The sequence below is a fragment of the Aulonocara stuartgranti genome (assembly GCF_965226115.1).
Source record: "Aulonocara stuartgranti genome assembly, chromosome: 23".
Classification (NCBI taxonomy): Eukaryota; Metazoa; Chordata; class Actinopteri; order Cichliformes; family Cichlidae; genus Aulonocara; species Aulonocara stuartgranti.
The window spans coordinates 46,511,483-46,536,697 of NC_138958.1; the positions used below are offsets into that span (position 1 = coordinate 46,511,483).

General features: G+C 44.4%; 1 protein-coding gene and 1 long non-coding RNA gene across 2 annotated transcripts in view; both read left to right on the top strand.

The window, feature by feature from the left end:
- The window catches only part of LOC309701482 (uncharacterized protein), a 2,150,955-nt gene that overhangs the window by 1,920,331 nt on the left and 205,409 nt on the right, over nucleotides 1-25,215 (top strand). The window lies entirely within an intron of this gene.
- LOC309701579 lies at nucleotides 13,648-14,018 on the top strand. The gene is made up of 2 exons (XR_014275139.1): nucleotides 13,648-13,767; nucleotides 13,847-14,018. It is a non-coding gene; the product is annotated as an uncharacterized lncRNA (long non-coding RNA).

Here is a 25,215-nt window from a genome sequence, read left to right on the forward strand (position 1 = left end):
GACACTAAACTGCAGACATCAGGCTGATATTATACTGATCCACACTGAGGATCTTCATGGTAAAGTCTGTTTTCTTCTTCTCTGGTTTAGTCCATTGACTGCAGCAGAACAATGTTCACATTTCAAACAGTGATACTCAACGTATGGCCCGCGGCCCACACGCGGCCTGCCCACCTTTCCTGATTCAGAGAGAGGGGACCCTGATTAACTGTGTAGCTTCTTCCTCACAGTTCTAAGTATCAGACACAACAATGAATAATCCACAGCTGACTGTCTTTAGCAGGTCAAAGGTCACGGCACACAGCAGACAGTCAGAAATATTCTAACTCTGATCATTTATCAGTTGTGACACTGTGAGACTTGATCAGAGGTGTGATCATCACAGCAGAGGCCTTTGTGTCAAAGTCACTGAGGATCAAACAGAAACACATGAAGCAGATTTTCCTCTTCTGGCTTTTTATAGCAGATAACCTTCAAAATATTCTGCAGTCGATCAAAAACTGAAGCAAACCATGAAGCAACATGTGAACATGAGCTGATGCTGCTGAAGTGAAGCAAAGTTACAGAGGTTTGATTACAGACACAGCTGAGAGTTTGTAATCTGTCATCATTTTAAAAAGTTTCCATGGAACAGCAGAAATGAGGCTTTACTGTCAGAGGCCGACAGCACTGAACACAACAGCAGACTGGTGGCTAATAAACAGTGAATGATGCAGAAACAGATGTTTGAAGCTGTTCTTGGAGTACACTGAGAGAGAGAGAGCTGTGCAGGCAGGAACAGCCAAAGTCAGAGAGAATTCATGAGCATATTGATCAAACGTGAAGCAGAGTTTGGATCTTCTTTTGCTGCTGCTTCACTCAGTTTTGGTTGGAGACAGATGAAACCTGCAGCTTCAGGATCTGTGAGCTGTCCACTTTCAGCCCCGACGGCGTGTCCGTGTACGTGCCGTCGAGTGAACGATCCACACTCTGTGTTTCCATCTTTGTGTGTTTAGCTGCTCTCATTTACTGTTTTATCTGTTTGCTGCTTGTTGAAATAGTTTGTGAGCTTTAACCTGAGATTCTGGCAAAATACATTTATATTAAACATCGATTCAGGATTGAATGAATCAACATCGTTTTATTCAAATTAAAACCATTTAAATGGGAACATGAATTTTTTACAGCCGCCTCTAATGCTGGGTAATGTCAGCTGGTCCATGTGCAGCTGGCTGTGAGGCTCAGGGAGCGTCTACAAAGTGCAACACTGAAAGAACATCATCCATAAATATTGAGTAATAACTGGACTCTCATACAGCGAGACTCAAATGCCTTTAAACATCAGCTTATCCTGCTGATCCAAGTCCAACACTGAGTTTGTAAAAACATGTTTGTCAATCATTTTGTTTGGTTTCTGAGGAAAAAGATTCAATAACTTGTTGCTAATACACAACATTTCATCATATTTCCTCATAACCCTCTTTTGTCTGACCATTTGATCCCATTTGAATTTGCAATAAAGGATCCACAGAGTTTGGTGACAATAATGACAGTAGATGTTTGTGTGAAAGTGCTGGAAGCAAATGAGTGTGTGATGTTCTTTCAGTGTTGCACTTTGTAGACGCTCCCTGAGCACTGGTCTCACAGCCAGCTGCACATAGAGACCAGTGTTGTTAGTCCAGGTCAGAAGATGACTTGTTGGAATGAAAATGAGCTTGTAGTTTGTCTGCTTTAATAATGTGACTGGAAAAAGGTGTTGGACTTCAAATATGTCCATTTCTGTCACACTTCACCTTTAAAAGTGAAGCCATGTGGTTCCTGGAAGGAAAAACACGACTTTTTCAAGTCTTTGTCCTGTTTTTATGAGAAATGTACGACTTTAATGTGAAACATTCAGAGTTTTTTCTCTTGTTGTGTTTGTTTGAAGCTGCTTCCTGTTGGCTTCAGCTGTTTGGAGTTTCCATTTTCTAAACTTCTACATTCTGAACCTTCTTCAGCTCTGAACAGATGATGAAACACTGAATGATTTCAAGCACTTTGTCTAATAAACTTACATCTTTCATTCTTTATACAGATTGAAGCGCTGTGGTTTGTCAGAGATCAGCTGTGATTATCTGGCAGCAGCACTGAAGTCCAACCCCTCCCATCTGAGACAGCTGGACCTGAGCTCCAACTACAACCTGCAGGATCCAGGAGTGAAACATCTGTGTGGTTTCCTGGAGAGTCCAGGATGTAAACTTGAAACTCTGGGGTCAGTCAGCATGTTTTAGTTGTGCTGAGATGAATATGATGTGAAAGTTGTGCTGACACTAAACTGCAGACATCAGGCTGATATTATACTGATCCACACTGAGGATCTTCATGGTAAAGTCTGTTTTCTTCTTCTCTGGTTTAGTCCATTGACTGCAGCAGAACAATGTTCACATTTCAAACCTTCAAAGAAGAAGAAAAATCCTCCACTGGAAAATTCACTGTGAAACTCTCAAACTCTTCATTGCACCTTAAAGTCTGTCTGACACTGAAATCCAAAGCAAAATGTGCGTTTGCTTTACAGACAGCAGTCCAACACAAACATACACACATCATCCAAAACACAGTCCAACATCCAAATCTCCTCCACTGCCAGCATGAATGATGGGAAAGAGAAGGAGGAACACTCTGACATTCAGGGTTAGAATGAGTTTCATCAAGCAGACTGTGAAGATCAAAGCTGCATTAGAAAGCTTACATGAATGAATGAGTGGACAGAAGTGGACAGAGATCATCTGAAGCACTTCAAAGGCTTTAAATCAGCACATTTCTCTTTATTCTTTATCAACTCTGTTAGTTTCTCTCAGTTTTCTGTGGAATGAAGCTAACAGCAGGCTAATAAGATGCTGACCAATAGGTTTCTATTAAAGGTTGTAATTTGTATATGAAAAAGTGCTTTGGCTCAGCAGGGATCAGCTTACAGGTAGAATACAGCTGCTGGATGGGATTAGCATGTCATAGCTATCTACCAAACTGCTAACTGGGGGATTTCAGGCCATCTATGGATCATTTTTGCTAACTGTTTATTCAGCTTATGCTCACAGGGCTGCAGCCTGTGCCCTAGCTGTCATAGGGCAAGAGGCGTGGTCCACCTGCACAGGTGAGCAGTCCATCACAGGGCCAACAGAGAGCGACAGAGAAGCACTCCCTCACATCCACACCTACAGCCAATGTAGAAGCACCAATGAACCTAAGCAGCATTTCATTGGACTGTGGGAGAACATCCAACCTCCACAGAAAGGCCCAGCTGACCAACAAGCTTCAACCTACAACCTTCTTGCTCTAAGGCACTAGTGCTAACCACTTTTGCCCATTTCAGCCCAAATCCTGCATCTTCCTGTTTCTGACTCCAGGCCAGCTCCACTAACACTTTCTCATCAGACACTGCCACCTAGTGGAGGAAGTCTTAGTTCCATTTGAAGCTTCAGATTACAGTTAGTTCCTTTACAAAGAGGTGGAGGTGGTGGGGCCACAGCACCATCATCACTGAGTGCCATAGGACACTTAACCTTTGTTTCCATATGCTGGGAACTTCCTGTTGTTCCAAGGAGGACTGGAAAATGTGTGAAAATCTCCCAGTCAGTTCCTCACAGCACACTTCAATCATTTCCCTCCCACAGCATCAGGACCAGGGCTTTTTCTCTCTTTGGTCCCACTAAGAGATTTCCACACAAACACCTCATCAGTGGGACTCTCAGAGCTACCAGCCCTTTGCTACAATCACAAAGCTCTTCATTGAAATCAATGATATCAAAGCTGGAATCAAATGAGTCCAAGTCTTCTGCTGATTCAGCATCACATTCATCTTTGCTCCTTGTTCTGCATCCCCACCATGGACTTCATTCCTTTCCAAGCCAGCCTTGAGTGTCCTTTATTCAGCTCATCCTCTGCTTTACTTTTACACCTGATTTTAGCTGCTTTATCTCTCTTTCAACAGGTTTCTGTGCCTCAATCTTTTTCTTCTCTCCCTCATAACAAGACAGCTTCTTCTGCCTGAGAACATGTTGGAGTGATTTACTAATCCAGGGCTGCTTATTGGGGAAAATACTTCCTGTTTCCAAAGTAATCCCCATTTTTCCCAGAAAGAAATGTCAGTAGAAATCGATGATCTAAGTGAGAACATGAGCCTTTCAAAAGTCCCAGTGGGTGCAGTCAAAGCAGTCCCTCAGTCCCAGTATAGAGTCTTTGGTCCAGACTGGAACAACTGTGTGCCCAGTTTGAGCTCTCTTCAGTGCTGTGACCTGACAGACCCAGAGGGGCCATCACATCACATTTAGAAGCTCCCCTGATGGAGCCACAACACATGTCCAATACTTAGTCTGTCTTGTTGGACCAACTGGAAGAAATGATTCAAGGACTTAGTCACAGAACAGAGATTCAAATCTCCAAAATCCAACTGGCTGCATCAGGACATATAGTCTGAAACTCTGCACAGTTTCCTGTTTGAAGCTGCTTCCTGTTGGCTTCAGCTGTTTGGAGTTTCCATTTTCTAAACTTCTACATTCTGAACCTTCTTCAGCTCTGAACAGATGATGAAACACTGAATGATTTCAAGCTCTTTGTCTAATAAACTTACATCTTTCATTCTTTATACAGATTGCAGAGCTGTGGTTTGTCAAAGATCAGCTGTGATTATCTGGCAGCAGCACTGAAGTCCAACCCCTCCCATCTGAGAGAGCTGGACCTGAGCTCCAACTACAACCTGCAGGATCCAGATGTGAAGCAGCTGTCTGATCTTCAGCAGAGTCCAGACTACAGACTGGAGACTCTGAGGTCAGTAGAGTGATGGAGTGAGTGGGTGGTGCTGTCAGCAGTATTGTACTAAACACAGTCAGTATGAAACAAAGATCCAGTGTTTCCTGTAAAGCTGCAGCTTCTCAGTGAAGCTGTGAGAGGAGAACGGTGACAGGCTTCAGGATTGGACACAAACACTTCCTGTTTCTCACCTTTATGGTCACCATAGTAACGGCTGACACGCTCTGATCAAACACTGTCAACAGCCAATCAGCTCTCTGAACAAAGCAGCACGCAGACCAATGACTGCATTGATTTCCAAGTTTAAAGCAGTGAAGAACACAGTCTGTAGGTGAGGAAGAATTTAGTGAGAGCAGATGTTTGGATGGAATTCCTCCAGTTAACAGCTGGAACCGTCCATCTGGATTGTTGGGCTTGTTGTTGGGGTTCCTACAGAGCTCAGAGTGGACACACCAAGGTTCTTCTAATGAATGAAAGTCCAAACTCAAACTAGGAGGGAAAAACATTTTCAGCAACTTCAATAAAAATCCAAAGATTAGAAAAAGTGAAGCAACAATGAGTCCTAGTACAGTCCCAGCACTGACGTCCCTGCTGCTCTTTATACTGGATGTGCTGCATCACTGACTGACAGCTGATGAAGAGTCTCTGGAAACACTCGTTTATCTCCTCTGCCCTTCCTCCTTCTCTCTGCAGGTGGAGGTGATGATGGTAAACAGGACGGTGTGTGTGCTGAGAGAGGAGCAGCTGTGTCCTGATGATCCAGAGAGGTTGAAGCAGCAGCAGCTTGTGTGTAGAGACGCTCTGACTGGGCCATGTTACTGGGAGGTGGAGAGGAGAGCTTCATCCAGCAGTGACTGACAGAGGAATGAAGTGCAGATGACTGTCAGTGCTGCAGAGTGAACTGCTCTGAGAACAGCTCCACTGTCAGACACAATGTAGAGTCCAGCATCAGCCCTGTGTGTCCCTCTGGATCTGACAGAGGATCATCAGTGTATCTGGACTGCTCTGCTGCTGCTCTGTCCCTCTACAGTCTCTGCACAGTCTCTGTCTCACTCTGGAAAGATTTTACAACTTGTTGTAATTACAGAACGTTAATATAATATTCAAACATGTGATCTTCTCTTTATTTCTGAATCTTTACCAAATAAAGAAAAACCAAACTAACAAACAGAAGCTGTCGTGTCCTTTTTCACCACATCTGTGAATCTTTTCTGTGTTTTTCCTCTTTTCCTCCTTCCTGCAGCTCCATCTTCATCATTCTGTGTCCAGTATATGTGAACACGTCCAAAGCATCTGAGCCTCATGTTACCCGTTTGTGTGAGTTACGCCTGTCGTTGTGTTGTGGTGTATAAATAAGGGGCAGGAGACAGCGCTGGATCTCCGAGTTCTTTACTCTCAATTTCTGCAACATCTGCAATATATAGAAATGCAAACCTGTGAGCTGTGTGTGTTGTGCGTCTGCTCGGCCACCTCTCCTCCGGCCGTGCTGGAAGCAGCTGTGCGTTTGACAGTTTTATCGACTCGACAATAATCGAACAAATTAAATGTTCAAAAATATCAACTTAAGCACTTCAAAGTCAACAAAAAGCTTAAAACAATGAAATAATATTTCACTGACAAAACAACAGCTCATAAGAACGATACACAAAATAATACAGAAACAAACAAATAAAAGTTATTAACCAGGATCCATGTTTTTGTCACAAACACTGAATCAGCTGATTCACTCTTTATGTTTCTGAGTTTGTTTTGTGATTATAGTTCTGGTTTCTGTTTCTGTGTCTTCACTGTGTCCCACGTCTCCTTACTTTGGACTCTGTGTTATATTTCCTGTTTTACTTTGACAGTCCTGTGTTACTGTTTCCTGTCTCGTGTGTGTAATTGGTCCCAGCTGTGTTTCCCTCCTGTCTCCCGTTCCCTGATTACTAAACTGCGTCCACGCCGCCGGCGCTCCTCTCCACAGCTGGATTCCAGGATTTCAGAGCATCCAGCTGTGGTGAGTGATGGAGACACTTTCTCTGCTCCCTCAGTAATCAGGACAGTTTATTGAACATCAGAGGACATAAAGGACTGTTTTTCACCTGCCCGTTCTGAACCTGGACATTAAAGACTGCTGGCTTCAAGGACATTAATCCCAGTGTCAGCCAGCCAATAACAGGCTGTGTTTTTCAGCTCTTTAGGAGTCAGAAATGAGAAAGACACAGACTGCTAACCGCTCCCTGCAGGAAATAAGCTCCGCCTCTTCCTTTCAACAAATTCCTTTAAGCTTCAGTATTAGACTGTGTAGGCTCAACAATAACAGTGCAGCCTGCTGATAGAGGTGAAGAGGGAGGTAATTTACCCCACACAAGGTGTTCCTGAAAGGGTTCCAGCGTAACACGCTGTCTCAACTTCACTGTGCCAATCTTATCAGGCACCGCCCCTCCTCGCCAACGCTCAACATTGGAAAGCATGGATAAAAACTGTCTACAGTCATCATTGGTGACATCACCTGAGATAGATACAAGCCTCCAATACTCATCCGTATTCTTCATTACATGAATCAACGACTTAATAGCGTTACTGCCAATAATCATGTCGTCACTTTGGCCTGGAATAACCAGCATGGGGATGAGCAGCTTGAAACCATAAAGAGTCACTTCCAAATCACAAACTGCTTTAGGTTGGAACTGGTGACCCCCAGCACCAACAACAACAATGTCATTAGCTGGTTCGAGCTTCAGATCAGGGCAGGACTGTAAAAGCCGCGTAGCAGTAGCCTCACTAATAGAGCACGACATAGAGCCACTGTCGATCATGGCTCTCAGTGAAACTCCGCCCACAGTCCCCACAGTCGTATAAAACAAATTGTCAGATTTCTTAATTCTTTGCGTCATTTGGAAGACAACTGTCGTACCAGGTGGCGAAGTGGAGCACAGAGATTCATACATGGATCCCAGGTCATCGCTGTCGCAAGTGGGAGAGTCACTCAGATGATCCACACTTTCCTCCCTCAAATGTGGATCAACTAGTTTTCCGACCGTCGAGGGGCAGAAGACGACGAGGATCCAGGACAGGCACGCCTGGTGTGGTCATTTGAGTGGCACAGAAAACAGAGTTTGTGATCTCGGCAGTGCATGAAAGCTGTGTGAGACATATCATGACAGACGGAGCAGGGCTTATCATGTAGGCCCTCAATCCTGGAACGTCTGGAGTTAGGCCGCGTGGTCAAACCAGGCTGAAAGGATCTTTGCAGCAGAACCTTCTCAAGCATGCCTATGAGCCGCTCCAAAGTAGCTGAATCTGTCGACTGTGGCTGAATGTGCTTCTCTGTTGGCTGGACAGGCAACGCTGTTGATATCTGCTGCGCATTCACTGCAACTCTCTCGGCTGTCGTGCTGCTTGAGTTCAACTGTCATGGTCTACGGTGGGTGGCTGGAGTTTCCATTAGGCTCCTGAACTGACCTGGGATCCGCCCCTGGGCAGGGCCAACTCCAGCTCCTGCACACCTGGAGCCTATTGCAGGCTATCAAGCCAGAGGGATTTAAACCACACATCGATGTTCACTCACTGCCAGTTCGTCATCAACCCATGTTGGTAACAGGTCTTGTGTTTCAAATTCTCGCTGTGATTTATCTTACTAACAAAGACTCTTTTGTACTACAGTTGCTGTACCCACCCTGGCTCACTCCACCTCCGGACTCGGGATACCTAGTGATCATTTTGGAAATCCCTCTGTGCCTCACCTGCCTGCCCTCCTGCCATCACACTCCATCTGGAGCCCCGGATCTCAGGTCAGCCTTTCCACGCCACTCAGCCTCCCCTGGATCTTCATCATCCCCCTCTCAAACACTCCAGGTCCCTAACTGCAAGTAAGAATTGCTGCTCTTATACTGGCCACTTCTGAGCTGCCTTCACTACCTGCCTAACTCCTATATCCTCTCCCCTCAGTGTGACTGTTCCCCACTCAGCTCCGTTCCACTTCTCAGGCCTCGTTCCCTCGCCCTAGCCACGTTCCCCTGGGCACGCCACACCAAGGCTCCACGTCTCGTCATTTTCTGTCTTTGCCACGTTTCCCTTTTTTCCCCCCCTTGCACTTAACCGTAATAAACTGTTAAATCATCTACTGTCTCCGCTCTGGGTTTCTGCACCTGAGTCCTATTCAGTACCGGCCATCCGTCGCCGTGACAGTACGAACTGGCCAACAAATGGACTCAGCAGACCCAGTACGTGCAGCAGTCTCCAAGCAGGGAGCCATTTTAGGGGCTCATGAGCAAGCGTTGCAGGTTCTCGACACCCGGTGTCAAGCCATAGGCGAGACCCAGGCTAGGATCTTAGCTTCCCTGCAGGAGATTCAGTCGGCTCTTTCCCCTCCTCCAGGCCCATCCTCCGCGTCCCCTGCGCCCGTGGCAGAACCTCCCCAGTCTTCCCCAGCTCCGACCCCTTCGGGCTCCGTGTTTCGCGATGCTGCATTCCCAGAACCCGAGCCGTACTCTGGGGAGCGGGGCCGCTGTACGGCCTTTCTACTGAAATGTTCTCTCGCGTTCACGCATTCACCCCGTTCATTTACTAGCGAATCAGCTCGGGTAGCATATCTGGTGGCTAAGCTACAGGGCAAGGCGCTGTTATGGGCCGAGGCGTACCTGTCGGCTCACCCGCTCCCAACCTGCTCGTTTGATGATTTTCTGTGCGAGTTTAAAAAGACCTTTACTCACCCAGTATCGGAGGGTAGTTCTGATGAAAGGTTGCTCGGGTTGCAACAGGGGAGCCGGAGTGTCGCTGAGTTCATTATCGACTTCCGTACCGCAGCCGCCGAGGCCAATTGGCCCGATCATGCCCTTCGGGGAGTGTTCCGTCGCGCCTTAAACGACGAGCTCAAAGACCAGCTCGCTTCCCGCGATGAGCCCGAATCCTTTGAAGACTTGGTCTCCCTTTCCCTTCGGATAGATAATCGCCTGAGAGAAAGGGAGGCAGAAAAGAACCAGAAACATCGTAAACCTGCGCCTCGTACGTTTTCACTTCCTCCACCGTCACGTCCGGTGTCAACATCCGCTCCCGTTTCCGTGGAAACGGACGCCGCTCCGGAGCCTATGCTAATCGGCCGCTCTCGTCTCACACCAGAGGAGCGAGAACGACGGCTTCGGTCGGGCGCGTGTTTTTACTGTGGCTCAGTGGAGCATAGGTTAGCGCAGTGTTCGGTTCGGCCAAAAGGCTCCGCCCGCCGGTAATTTCGGGGATACAGGTGGGCGGATCCTCTTTCAGTTCCAAACCCCGGTTAATTCTACCAGTCACCCTGTGTCTAAATAAGGTTTCTCACCCCCTCCATGCTCTCGTTGATTCCGGAGCAGAGCAAAATTTAATAGATTTAGCTCTCGCTAGACGCCTTCATTTGCCACTCAAGACTCTCGATCCTCCCATCCCTGTTACCGCATTAAACGAGCAAATATTCTCTCAGATAACCCATCAGGCTGGCCCCGTAACCCTCGTCACCTCTGGAAACCACCATGAAGCCATTACCTTATTCACCTTCTCTTCTCCTGATTCACCACTCATCCTAGGCTACCCCTGGCTACAGAAACACAACCCTCATATAGACTGGTCTGGAAGTAAAATCGCTAGTTGGAGCCCTTTTTGTCTAGCCCACTGCCTCAAGTCTGCCCTACCGCCGGGTGCCCCTGACACTAACACCTCGGGCGTTGATCCGGTTGACCTCACACTCGTCCCACCTGAGTACCATGACCTCCAGGAAGTTTTCAGTAAAGACAAAGCGTCGTCCTTACCACCCCACAGGCCTTATGACTGCGCTATCGACCTTCTACCTGGTGCTCCGCTTCCCTCTAGCCGGCTATTCAACATCTCCAGACCAGAAAGAGAGTCCATGGAAAAGTACATCCACGAGTCATTAGCTGCAGGTATCATCCGCCCATCCTCCTCTCCAGTGGCCGCCGGCTTCTTTTTTGTGGAAAAGAAGGATAAATCACTCCGTCCATGCATAGACTACAGAGGGTTAAACGACATCACCATTAAAAACAAATATCCTTTACCCCTTATCAGCTCAGCCTTCGAACCCCTCCATGAAGTCACCGTATTCACCAAACTGGATCTCCGCAATGCCTACCACCTTGTCCGCATCAGGGAGGGGGACGAATGGAAAACGGCTTTTAATACGCCCCTAGGTCATTTTGAGTATTTGGTCATGCCGTTTGGGTTAACCAATGCCCCCGCTGTCTTTCAGAACCTGGTCAACGACGTGCTCCGTGATTTCCTGAACCAGTTTGTCTTTGTTTATCTTGATGACATACTCATTTTCTCCAAGACCCCCCAGGAACACCATGTCCACGTCCGAGCAGTCCTCCAACGCCTCCTGGAAAACCGACTTTACGTCAAAGCCGAGAAATGTGAGTTTCATGCACAATCTGTCACTTTTCTTGGCTATATACTCGCAGGAGGGCAGGTGAAGACTGATCCAGCCAAGATCCGCACGATCCTGGAGTGGCCCACGCCCACGTCACGCAAGCACCTACAACGTTTCCTCGGCTTTGCCAATTTCTACCGGAGGTTTATTCGCAACTACAGCCAGGTAGCCACTCCTCTCACTACACTCACATCCACCAAAAGACAGTTCATCTGGACACCTGAAGCTGAGGTAGCATTCAGTAGGCTCAAGCGCCTATTTACTTCAGCTCCAGTATTGTGTCACCCAGATCACTCCAAGCCATTTGTTCTAGAGGTAGACGCGTCCGACGTCGGCGTCGGAGCAGTCCTTTCACAGCATTCAGGTTCCAAGGCCAAGTTACACCCATGTGCCTTTTTTTCACGTCGACTCTCGTCAGCTGAACGCAACTATGATGTAGGAGACAGAGAGTTGCTGGCTATTAAGTTAGCCCTGGAAGAGTGGCGTCACCTATTGGAAGGAGCTGAACACCCATTCACCATCTTCACAGATCATAAAAACCTTACTTACCTCAAAACAGCTAAGCGTCTAAACGCCCGCCAGGCCCGTTGGTCTCTGTTCTTTGATCGCTTCAAGTTTGCCATCTCTTTCCGTCCAGGTTCCAAGAACGCCAAGGCTGATGCCCTGTCTCGTCTTTACGACCCAGACGCTGAACCCACCGAACCAGCTCCTGTGCTTCCTGCCTCCTGCCGCGTAGCGTTTTTATCCTGGGACATAGAGGAATCCATCCAGCGTGCTTTACTGGATGAACCAGACCCTGGCACAGGTCCTCCGGGCCGCCGCTTCATTCCCACAGCAACCCGTTCGGCTGTAATTAAGTGGGCTCATACCTCCCGGTTTTCCTGCCATCCTGGAATCGGCCGCACCATCGCACTACTACGTCGTCACTTCTGGTGGGCAACTCTGGAACATGATGTGCGGGACTACGTCTCTGCCTGTGACGTGTGCGCCAGGAACAAGACCCGAAATCAGCGACCATCCGGTCTTCTACAACCTCTAGCCGTACCTTCTCGTCCTTGGTCCCACATTTCCCTGGACTTTGTCACTGGACTGCCTAGGTCAGCAGGTAAAACAGTGATACTCTCTGTGATCGACAGGTTTTCAAAAGCAGCTCACTTCGTTGCCCTGGAGAAACTACCCACTGCCACGGAAACTGCAAGACTGATGGTTGACCACGTCTTCAAACTCCACGGGATTCCTGCCGAGGTCACTTCTGACAGGGGACCTCAGTTTACATCCCAGGTTTGGAAATCTTTCTGCTCTGCCCTGGGTGCTCGAGCCAACCTCAGTTCTGGTTACCACCCTCAAACCAACGGGCAGACTGAGAGGCTCAACCAAGAGCTGGAGTCCATGCTCCGCTGCATGGTTTCCCATAACCCGGCTACCTGGTCAGCACATCTCCCATGGGTGGAGTATGCGCACAATTCTCATGTTTCCGCATCCACTGGTCTCTCTCCATTTGAAGCGTCCCTGGGCTATCAGCCTCCCCTCTTCCCTGAGGACGAGGCTGATTTGGCTGTGCCTTCCGTCCAGCACCATCTCCAGCGCTGCCGCCGCGTCTGGACTCGGACCCAGGAGGCACTGAAGAAAGCTGCTGCCCGCCACTGCCGCTATGCAGATCGTCTACGGTCGCCAGCTCCTCGGTACGCTCCAGGACAGAAGGTGTGGCTGTCGGCTAAGGATGTTCCCCTTAAAGTTTCCTCCCGCAAGCTGGCTCCTCGGTTTATTGGGCCGTATGTCATCCACTCGGTCATCTCGCCCTCTGCTGTGAAGCTCGAGCTTCCTCCCAGTCTGCGGATTCACCCGGTTTTTCATGTTTCCCAAGTCAGGCCTGTGCTGTCCAGTGTGCTGTGCCCGCCTTCCGACCCCCCTCCGCCCGCCCGGCTCATCGATGGTCATCCGGCCTATACGGTTCAGCGGATCGTTGACGTCCGTCGCCGTGGTCGGGGTCGCCAGTTTTTGGTGGACTGGGAGGGGTATGGGCCTGAGGAACGTGCCTGGGTTCCTCGCTCGTTTATCCTTGATCCTGCTCTTGTCTCTGATTTTTTCAGGTCACGTCGCGGGCTGGGGACCGGTCGGCCGCCGGGTGGCGTCCCTTGAGGGGGGGGTACTGTCATGGTCTACGGTGGGTGGCTGGAGTTTCCATTAGGCTCCTGAACTGACCTGGGATCCGCCCCTGGGCAGGGCCAACTCCAGCTCCTGCACACCTGGAGCCTATTGCAGGCTATCAAGCCAGAGGGATTTAAACCACACATCGATGTTCACTCACTGCCAGTTCGTCATCAACCCATGTTGGTAACAGGTCTTGTGTTTCAAATTCTCGCTGTGATTTATCTTACTAACAAAGACTCTTTTGTACTACAGTTGCTGTACCCACCCTGGCTCACTCCACCTCCTGACTCGGGATACCTAGTGATCATTTTGGAAATCCCTCTGTGCCTCACCTGCCTGCCCTCCTGCCATCACACTCCATCTGGAGCCCTGGATCTCAGGTCAGCCTTTCCACGCCACTCAGCCTCCCCTGGATCTTCATCATCCCCCTCTCAAACACTCCAGGTCCCTAACTGCAAGTAAGAATTGCTGCTCTTATACTGGCCACTTCTGAGCTGCCTTCACTACCTGCCTACCTCCTATATCCTCTCCCCTCAGTGTGACTGTTCCCCACTCAGCTCCGTTCCACTTCTCAGGCCTCGTTCCCTCGCCCTAGCCACGTTCCCCTGGGCACGCCACACCAAGGCTCCACGTCTCGTCATTTTCTGTCTTTGCCACGTTTCCCTTTTTTTCCCCCTTGCACTTAACCGTAATAAACTGTTAAATCATCTACTGTCTCCGCTCTGGGTTTCTGCACCTGAGTCCTATTCAGTACCGGCCATCCGTCGCCGTGACATCAACGTTCCTCCAGAGTGGGACTCACACAGGATTTCCTGGACCTCATTGGCTGTCCATTTATCAATTGTCTTTGATCTAAAGATCATGGCAAGCTCAGGGGAGGGACAGTTTTTGATGAACATTCGGGTGACCTCAGTGCTGGGGCTACCCAATGCCTGTCCTCGTTCCTTCAGGCGCTCAACAGCAAGATCAACAGCACGGTGCAGCCTAAGCCAGTAATCGAATGCACTTTCGCCTTTCTCTGGGAGAGTGGTGTAGAAGTCTGCCAGTGGAAGAGGTGAGCACTGAGCAGAGTCAAAGTGTCTCCTCAGGATTCCAAAAATAGCCTCAGGATCACGTGTGACATCTACGACACTGTTTCTAATGCCAACCTGGACCACATCCTTAGCCTTGCCTCTCAAATGAACAAGAATCTCCTCAGCCTGTTCTTCAGGTCTCAGACTCCCCAGCTTTATAAAGGCTCTCATCAGATCCTCCCACTCTCTCACAGAAATGAGATCAGAACCATCCCCTCTGAAGCATGGTGGGTCCTTAAGCTTCCTGTGGGACACAAACTGCACCGGCGCAGCATCAACAGCAGATGTAGATGACACAGCATGGAAAGGTGTGGCCGTGGGTGCAGGTAAGGGGGTACTAGCAGACGGGCTGAGCTGGGTTAAGATACTCTGCGCTACTCTCTGACCAACCAGTTGGATCACATCCCCCATCTGACTCACAATCTCCGTGGCAATAGTATCTGGGTTAGGAGAAGGTGAACTGTTGTTCTGAGACGTGTGTGACACAGGGCTAGGGGGGGGGACAACAACCCCTTCACTGGACTGGGGCCCTGGGATCCCCTGACTATCCCCCCTAACAAAACCACGCCCACTAACAGGAGTGTCATAACGCAAACGCAAAGGGGAACATAACAACCCCCTACCCCTACCAACAACATTAGGAGTACTCGATCCCTCCTCTGTGATGTCCATCACAACAACTAGAATAGAACAAAAATGCTATATATGCTCCTTTTTTTTTTTTTTTTTTTTAAATGTGTCAGAAAGAACAACAATGAATCAAACGTGCAGCGCTGAAACTGGCCCACGTTGCTGAGAGGAGTCCACCGTCCAAACACTCGATTGACGGCTCACGGCACCAATGTAACCCCTGGTCAGCTTCTCTTTCCAGCGCTGTGGGAATAAAACTCTCTGGACTCGAAGTGGGTAGAGCTCAGGCGTGATTTATTCCCCAATGAAATAATTAACATTGTGAAGACATTTAAAAATAAAAAGTCCACTGACTGTTTTGGTATTGACATGATATTAGTTAAAAGTATTATAGAATATATAGTGCAACCTTTCGCATACATTTGTAATCTGTCCTTTCAAACTGGTGTGTTTCCCTCACAAATGAAAATAGCAAAAGTTATTCCAATCCATAAAAACGGAGAGAGATGTCAGTTTACCAATTACAGGCCAATATCACTACTCCCACAGTTCTCAAAAATTTTAGAAAAGTTATTTGTTAATAGACTTGATAAATATATTGAGAAGCATAATCTCCTAAGTGATAACTAATATGGCTTTAGAGTGAAAAGGTCCACTTCGATGGCAGTGATGGAACTTGTTGAAGGGATATCTAATGCTATAGATAATAAGGAATATATTGTTGGTGTTTTTATAGACTTAAAAAAGGCATTTGATACAATCGATCATTCTATATTAATGAATAAACTAGAGAGATATGGCATAAGAGGGATAGCATACAAGTGGATGAAAAGTTACCTGGATGAAAGATATCAATATGTCGAATTCAATAATGTAAAATCTAAGCAGTTGAAGGTAACTTGTGGTGTTCCTCAGGGCTCTGTGCTGGGCCCTAAATTATTTATATTATATATAAATGACATATGTAGTGTTTCCAAACTGTTAAAATGTGTATTGTTTGCTGATGATACCACTCTGTACTGCTCAGGTAAAAACCTAGAACAGCTTCTGACTACAGCGGAAAAGGAGTTAAATATATTAAAAAACTGGTTTGATGTAAATAAGTTATCGTTAAATATAAAGAAAACAAAATTGATTATTTTTGGCACTAGACAAATGAAAAATGTATCTAAAATCAGGGTTAATGGAATTGAAATTGAAAGAGTGAACGAAAATAAATTTCTTGGAGTGATGATTGATGATAAGCTGAGTTGGAAGTCTCATATAAACCACGTGAAAACAAAAATGTCAAAAACCATTGCTATTCTCTATAAAACAAAGCATGTCCTGAACAAAAAATCATTATACACACACACTTTATTGTACTCTGTTGCTTCCATATATGACTTACTGTCTGGAGATATGGGGTAATGCATATAAAACAAACACTCTTCATATTTTCAAGTTACAAAAAAGAGCTATAAGAATTATAAACCAATTAAACTATATAGAACCAACTAACATTTTGTTTGTTAATCTGAATACCCTGCAATTTTATGATTTAGTTGAATATAAAATGGCACAGATAATGTATAAAGCACAAAATAACTTGCTTTGCCCCAGTACTCAGAAGCTGTTCAAAGTCAGAGAGAGTCAATATGACTTAAGGGGAACAGATTTCTAATAAGGACAAACATAAAGCAGAGATGTGTTTCTGTTAGAGGAGTTAACCTGTGGAATAGTTCTGACAGTGATTTAAAAAGGTGTAATTCATTTTCCTTGTTTAAAAATATGTTTAAAAATAGAGTATTAGAAAAATATATATATTGATGTCGTTACTTATCTAAGGTGGAAAGTTGTTTTTGTTTGTTTGTTTGTTTTGTTTTTGCTTTGTTTTATTATTTGCTTCGAGCCCTGTGTACAGGAGCTGCATGCAAAAAGATCTTTTGTTAAAAGGGTTGGCGTAATAAGCAAATGCTTCAGCCAATACCTTTTGATTAGCCTTGTCTCATGCTTTCTTTGTGGTAGATCTTTGTTCTGTCTTCACTGAGATATTTGAATGCTAATCAATAAAAATCAATCAAATCAAATCAAACCAATAACAGCCTGTGTTTTTCAGCTCTTTAGGAGTCAGAAATGAGAAAGACACAGACTGCTAACCTCTCCCTGCAGGAAATAAGCTCCGCCTCTTCCTGTCCTGTATATGAGTGATTCTGACATGAGACACAATGAGTTTCCTGTTTATTGTGACTTAAAGCGAGCAGCAAAGACACTAAACTGTGTGTTTCCAGCTGAAGCTGCTTTTTGTGTTGCTCCCACAATACTGTCTAAAACAGTCAGTGAGGAAAACTCAATGTGACTTCAGAGTGTCAGAGGTAAGCGACTCATGTTGTAACTGACGTCAGACGCCGGAGATTTTGGCGGAAAATTAAAGTGAATGGTAGTTTAGAATTGAACAAATTCCTTTAAGCTTCAGTATTACCAAATACACTTATCAATAGTCTTCTAACTAACAACATTTGTCTAAATCATCTCCAACACCCTGGAGAACAACGGGGAGAGTTTAGAGGCTCTCCAAGATTACATTGATCAGTGCTTCCAGGATCTTGTGATGAAGAAGGCTCAGAGTGCAAAAACTTCATCAAAACCCACCTGAAGCTGCTGGAGGACACGGTGAAGAACATCGCCTTTGATAGAGTGCATCGCATCGGCCCCATGCGGGCTGCGACCGGGAGACCACGTCCTACTGTGGCCAAGTTCGGCCACTTCAAACAAAAGGAACAGGTGAAAAGTCTCCGTGTCCATCGGTGTTTCTCCACGTCTCTCTTCCTTCTTCGTGTCATCTCTGTGTTTCCCTGCTGCCCTCATGTTTTCTGCTTTGTCTGTTAGTTCTTCCCAGTTTAGGTTGATGTTCGCTTCTTCCCTCACCTTTGTTATTTTCACTGTAAATAAATCTCCACTCGCATCTCCACCGCCGTCTGCATCTTGGTCCTCATTCACTCCACCACACGACTGCTGCCCCAGCCGTGACAACTTTTGATGTTTCCTCTACATTTACCTTTAAAAATTATTTACTTTGCCTTGTTTGGTATCATTTGGTATCAGATGGCCGACTTCTAAATGGTCATCATGGTCACCACCGAACTTGAGGAGTTTGCCCCCTCACATATATTAATGTGCCACAAACAGGACTTTAACATCACCAACCATTCCTATGTTATTACGGTGTATCCATATAACTGGCCCACCCTGTACAGTTATGCTTTCATGTTGACATACTGTATTAACACAATTCAGGGAGGATTCTAGGATCAGAGCTTCGGGGGGCTGAGCACCCAGAGAGCTGCCCAGCCAGCCAAGATACACTTTACTCGTCACAATGAGACTTCTTCCCCGTCTCTGTCGGTCCCTGCATCCTCCCTGTCCTCATGTTGTCTTCGCCTCCTTTATCAGTCATCATAATTTTACCATCTCTGTGCAAGTCTGCAAATTTCTTTATTAAATCAAAAGATTATTAAATCCATCAAGTCTCTCTGTGCCTGGATCCTCGTCACAAAACATGACATCACTGTTTTGTACTTTTTAACAATTTAATCCCACATTTGTGAAAGAAAAGCAAAACACTTTTTTGAAAAGTCTGTAACAAAACCATCAATTCTGATCAAGGTTATTTAAATGCTGCCAAAGAAGAATGGATTGGAATAAAAAAAATACATATCCTAACCTTAATTACTGGAGGAGAATAATGAATGATGCTCACAGTGAGTAAGAAGTAAACTGAGTGCATATTTTGGACAGAGATTCACTTTTAATGTGTTTGTATAATATAATACAGATACATAAAAACACTCCTGAAACAGAATAAATTATTACAAATAAATTATTACAAAATATTAAAAAATATTATGGATACTTTTGTTGTTAAAATGTTACCTCTCAACCAAGTTCTGCCTTTTATATTTTTAGTAGTGTGTCACACAAACAGGAAATATTGTCAAAAAAAAGTAAGTAAGTGCTGAAGCACCCCAAAAATGAACCAAAGCACCCCAAAAATGAACCAAAGCACCCCAAAAATGAACCAAAGCACCCCAAAAATGAACCAAAGCACCCCAAAAATGAACCAAAGCACCCCAAAAATGGGCTAAAATCGCCCCTGTTAACAAATAATAGCCCAACAGTCACTTTTATGCTTACTGTAGCTGTTAGCTAAAAACACTAATTTAGCCTAGTTTGCCCTGAATTCAGCTTTGACAGACATGATCGACTGTTTCCAGTAGAATTCCTCGTTGTCATCTTGTTCCCTCTCAGAGCCCCGTATGCTTGCAGAGACCCCTACAGTAGGGAAATGTGCCAAAGAACGTCCAAAACATTGCATTTTAGGTTTATTTATGCCTTACACACAATCCCAACTCTTTAGCTAACTTAACAACTTTGGCTAAAGTCTATAGTTAGTCTTACTCGTTTGTACAACATTTCTGGATCGCCACTGTTTGAAATGATATGACATATGACTCTCACTGAAACAGCAAACTTTGTAGAAAACACAACACTTCTGATTCTCTATCTAGCTGTTTGGTCACAGCTGTAGATTACATTATAAGTGGTTGTTCACTCTTGTCAATAATTACATTTCTAAATTCTATTTGTGCAGTTACATGTAAACAAAGTCCAATATTGTATCTAAATGATTGTGTTATGGTGGGACAGTTTCCAATTTTGTTGTATTATTGTACTAGGTATGACTGTGCAAGAGTTATCTTATCTTCCTTGCTTGCACCACACTCTTTGCAGAAATGGTGCACAGCAGCACTGCATCATGTTATTGTGTTGTATAATATACCAGAACTAATACAAAGCAACATCCATGTACACTATAGGTCCATGCCAATGTGCCCAAATGGGACCTCCATAAATGGTAAGGGGCACAAAGGCACTTTAAGACCAGTGGGCACACCGTCGGTGCACATCCGCTCGGATGCTTTTTTCTATTCATTTATTTCCCTGTTTATTTATCGATGCACAAAAGCAATTATCTCAGAGACACCATCCTCTTAACAGAGACTCAAATCAGGAACCTGCAGATTATTAGTCAGCAGCTTTAACTTCCTGTCTTTGTCTCACTAAACCTTCCACGTGGAAACTTGAGCTGCCCACTCAAGCACAGTAGGCTTTAACTGGCTCTGCTCAAGTCACTTCAGTATCTGAGAAACTGTCTCGATGCATGCCAAAGAACACTTTGACAATACGCTTGTGTTGAGTCAAATCCACCACAAGCATATTCTATGGCAGTTTAATTCCACTCCACATAAAAATAGTCACGTATTATTTCCCCCCACCACACTTCCTGCCAGTAGCTGGTGCCCCCACCCACAGTGCATTAGTGGTTCTCTGTGTTTAGTGGCTCACTCTGGGCGGCTGCTCGGTGGGGCCCGGCCCCCTGGCTCTGTTGGGCCTGTGCTGCGGGTGGGGTGCCCTCAGGTCTCGGCCCTCTGGGCCCATTTACTGCTCAGTAACATTTAATATCTATTATTTACTACTACTTACTAGCCTACTTACTGCATATTATTGGTTGTTGCTGTGGGTTCCCCACTGTGTTGGTTTTTCCTTGTGTTTTTCAGCAGATGAAATAGATTTTCAGTATGTTTTCTCTCTTCCTCTCCATCTATTTCTCTTCTTCTCTATTTTTCCCTCTTCTTCTGTTAACTTTCTCCCCAGCTTATCTTTTTTCTTCTTTCCTGACCCCCGTTCTGATTCTAATGACTCAAAATAAAGTAAAATCAGAATCAAATATGACTATCAAGTGGACCAGTATAGCAAAAACCATAATGGTGGCAGAGGCCACAGAGCCAAGTGGCAGGATTTTCAACGTTCAAACCAGATAAAAAACAGAAATTAAATGGTGTTAAAAGCCATGAATTAAGGCAATTCATTCACAACATCATTACAAGTTTTACTGGACGTTAATATTTTTCTCTTTTTTCAATGCAAAACAAACTAACAGTACACATGATGCTGGCAAGTTAAAATGTCAGTGTCTTTTATAGATAGCATGTCTAGCATCATAGTTTTATAGATCACGTAGTCAGGGTAAAAACTCCATCTCTGATTATTATTGTACATGACTGTGACATGCAGCGGCCTCAGCATCATGATGAAGGCGACCGGAGGAGATAGTTTGGTAGACATCGATGTTTTGCCGATGAAGGCTCATGTAGCGGTCCTCTTTGTCCTAAACAACAATTTACACTGTCATTTACATTTAATTAAAGTGCAGCTTAAAACACAGACATAATGCACTGCAGCCTCGGCACAATTAAGTGTAAAACAGAACTATGGAAAACTGACAAACATCTGGCGAGTTTCAGATCCTGTTAAGTTAGTTAGACCTGATCTGTTTTCTCTGTTAGGATAAAAACATCAGAGGTCATGGGGTGAAAAATACCTCACAAACAAGACTAGCTATGTCTACAACTAATGTGTGGTGTTTTAAAAGAACCTATGAGATACTTTGAACACCACAGTGGCTGCTGTATGCAGTAATGTGCTCAAGTGATTTCAAAGGGTCATTTCATGAGTTTAAGTGCGTCAGTAAAAGTTTTCACCTGCGAGGATTTCTCCTCAGGCTGTAACCACAGGTTATCACAGCCACACTGATGAGTGAAGCAGCAGCAGAAATGATGGGAACTGTAGCCATGAACTTCATGCCAGAAGAATCTCCATCGTCTGTTGAATGTTGCCACACACACACAAAAAAACTTCATTTTGAAAACATGAAAAGTCACGAAATTTGCATTAGCCTGTTATATTAAAGTGGAAAACATGTTTATCTTTTCATTACATTAGAGTTACAATTGCATCATTCAAACACTTCACTGATGAAATAACAACAAAGTTGTGATTGGAGCAGTTTTATAATGAAATTTTAAACAAATTAGCCAGAAGAAGAGCTTAAAAACATTCCAGATGTTCATCTCCTGACTGAAACCTTTCATTAATCCGCTGCAGGCGGGAATGACGACCTCAAACCATGTATGACAGAAAAGAAAGTGTTAACGCAGTTCCAAACATCCACCTTGAATCTGCGGTGTGGGTCTAAATAGAAAATGTTTTTACCTCTCACAGTCACACTGAGATGGAGAACATACAATCCACCACGAAATCCACACTCACAGGTGTAGTTCCCACTGTCTTCAGATGTTAAGTTGAGCAGGTGGAGAAACACAGTCTCATTTTCTTTGATCAGTGTGAACCTGGAGTCACAGCCATGAATAAAGCCTCGGTCGTAACGATAGAGCAGACGACGCTGTTCTCCTCGGCTCCTCTCTGTGCTGATCTCACACAGTATCATCACAGTAATATTCAGAGTTGTTTTGCTGCATATTTGAGTGGAATCGGGTTTCTTTCCAATTGTCTTCACAAGAGTCTCTATAAATTGTTCCAGTTAAAATGAAACAAAATCGGGATTATAGTTTCTATATATTTGTTGTTGTGGGAAAATCAATCACATATATTATTTCACTAACCTAACTAAAGCTTTCTTCTTAAACACCTGGCTTTACAGCTTTTCTTTTTAAATTATATATATTTACCTTCACTGCTAAAAACCACAAGCAGAAGCAGGAGAAAGCAGAGTTTCCGTGCAGTCATGCTGGTGAGGCAGTAACTGTGGCTGACAGTGTGAGGTAGACTATAGTGAAAGCAGGAAGACTTGCACCCTCCTTATTTCACCTCTTGTGTCTACACTGAAACTTTCACTATGTCTAAAATAGAAGTGCATAAAAGTGGAAGGACAGTAGAAGGTAAACCACCAACATTGTTTAAGCCAGACTGATCTCTCTGTTTATCTGGATGGACATTGTGTTCAAATTATGATGAGATGTTTGTTCAAAAACAAAACTAGTCTGATACAAAGAGTCATGTTTGCCACAGTTTATTGTGTTTGTATTGTATTAAATCTGAGAGCCTGAGTTGGAGTATTATGACTGAATGGTCTCCATTACTGGGAAACAACTATCCAGTGTGAAAAGATGGACGTTTATTATAATATATGAATATTATTATATTAGTATGTCACCTAAAGTTTTATATACTTTAAAATGTTTCATAGAGCTTTATTATCCACTCCCACAGTTCCTGTGCTTCTTGCTGAGCGTGTCTTGTTGTCGTGTTGATGGTTCACTGAGATGAGAGTCTGGTAGGAATCACTCGATGGCTGCTGAAGGTTTGTATAGGGCTGATCTGGCTCATCATCATCCTTTAGAAAAGTGAAATATTTTAGGTATTAATCAAGTTCAACCCGGTCTACCCACACACTCTATTGATCTTTAAATCTCTCCATCTGTTGCCTGGATTATTTAATGTTTCTGCTCATTTCTGTAAGAGCTTCTTCACAAAATAAAGGACACTGAAGTTGGCACTAATAGTATTATAACACTAATCTGTAATTATCTATATAAGTAGTTAACATCCTAAAACATAAATGTACATGTTTTATGTTTACTGGCAAACTTTTAACTAGCTGCTGTAGATCGTAGCAATAAATTGCTCACCAAACCGTTGGGATTTTCAGGTACAGACACTCCAGATGTTCCTGACCTTAAGCAGCCACGTTGATAAGAAAGGATGTCAGCATTAGTGTAACACTATTCACATTCAAACAGAGAAAAATCAAGTAAGAACATCTACATTTATATTATCTTCTCTCTTAATAATGATAATTATTTTTGGAAGGATAAAAAGTGTTCATTCTAGACATGATGTTTAACATACACCGAATTCTCATTTATTGAAATGCGATGTTTCCTTTTACTTTCTCTACATCTATATCATCTTTGAATTACTGCAGCAAAAATAGTCTCACCCATTACTTTTCCTCCAGTAGATAAATCCCACGATAACTCCAGTTATAAAGATGATCACAACACCGGGCAGATAAACGGAAAAAGATTTGTCTGCTGAAGTGTGGGCCTCGTTTGTGTCTAAATCATTGAAAAGATGCATTTGTCAGTAAAATCATTTACTTTCATTTCCTGGAAATCAAAACACAAATCAAACACAGTTTACGTCTACTGAAACTCTGAGTGAAGTAATGAAACCCCAGTTTTATAACCACAGAGCTTTAAATATTGTCACTGTGCTCTTTTCTTTTGTCTTCTTCTTCTTCTTTTGCATCTTTTCTGAATATTACTATGAACTGAAATTGGTCCAACTGCTTATATACATTCACTGGCCACTTTATGAGGTATACTTGTTCAGGGTGTAACACAAATATTTCAGTGTTCATTTCATTTGTCAATCACATGTCAGCTTCATCTTCCTGGTTAAATAAAGGTTAATAAAATAATAAAATGTCAGCAAATCAATGCTCAAACAGAGCAACATGGCACATGTTACTGGTCCCAGTGCTTCACAAACTGCTGATCTGCTGGGATTTTCACACACAATCATCTCTGTTCACAGACAATGGTCTGAAAAATAGAAAATATCCAGTGAGCTGTGATTCTCTGGGTAAAAATGCTGTTTACACATCAAACCTTGAGGCAGAGCGGACCACACTGGATATCACTGCTGTCCTCTAACAACAGCAAGCTGAGGCTACAGTTTGCAAGTCTGGACAACAGAAGACTAAAAAAACGATGCCTTGCCCGATGAGTTGATTTCTAACAGTTCAGACTGCTGGTGGTGTAATGCTCTGTGAAGGATTTTCTTTGCAAACTTTGGACCCTGTAGTGACCACTGAGCATCATTTAAACACCACAGCCTGCCTGAAGGTTGTTGCTGACCACATTCATGTCTTTATGCCCAAAAAATACCCATCGTCTGATGGCTGCTTCCAGCAGGATACCACACCATGTCACGGCGCTCAAATCATGTACGGCCTGCGCAGTCACCAGATCTCAATCCAGCAGAGCACCTTTGGGATGTGGTGGAACAGAAAGTTTGCTTCAAGTAAGAGCAGCTGACGAATCTGCAGCAACTGTGTGATGATGTAATTTCAATATGTCTTGAGAATCTTTGAGGAATGTTTTTAGCGCCTTGTTGTGCCACAAAAAATGAAGACATGTTTGATGGCTGAAGGTGGTCCAACTCGGTTCAAAGATGTACCTGATAAATGAGTCAGTGAGAGTATTTAAACTGCTGTAAGTGAAAATAAGAAGAAAAGAAATGAACAAATTACAAGAATAAAAAACACATAAGCAGGTCAATACAATGCTAACACAGTGC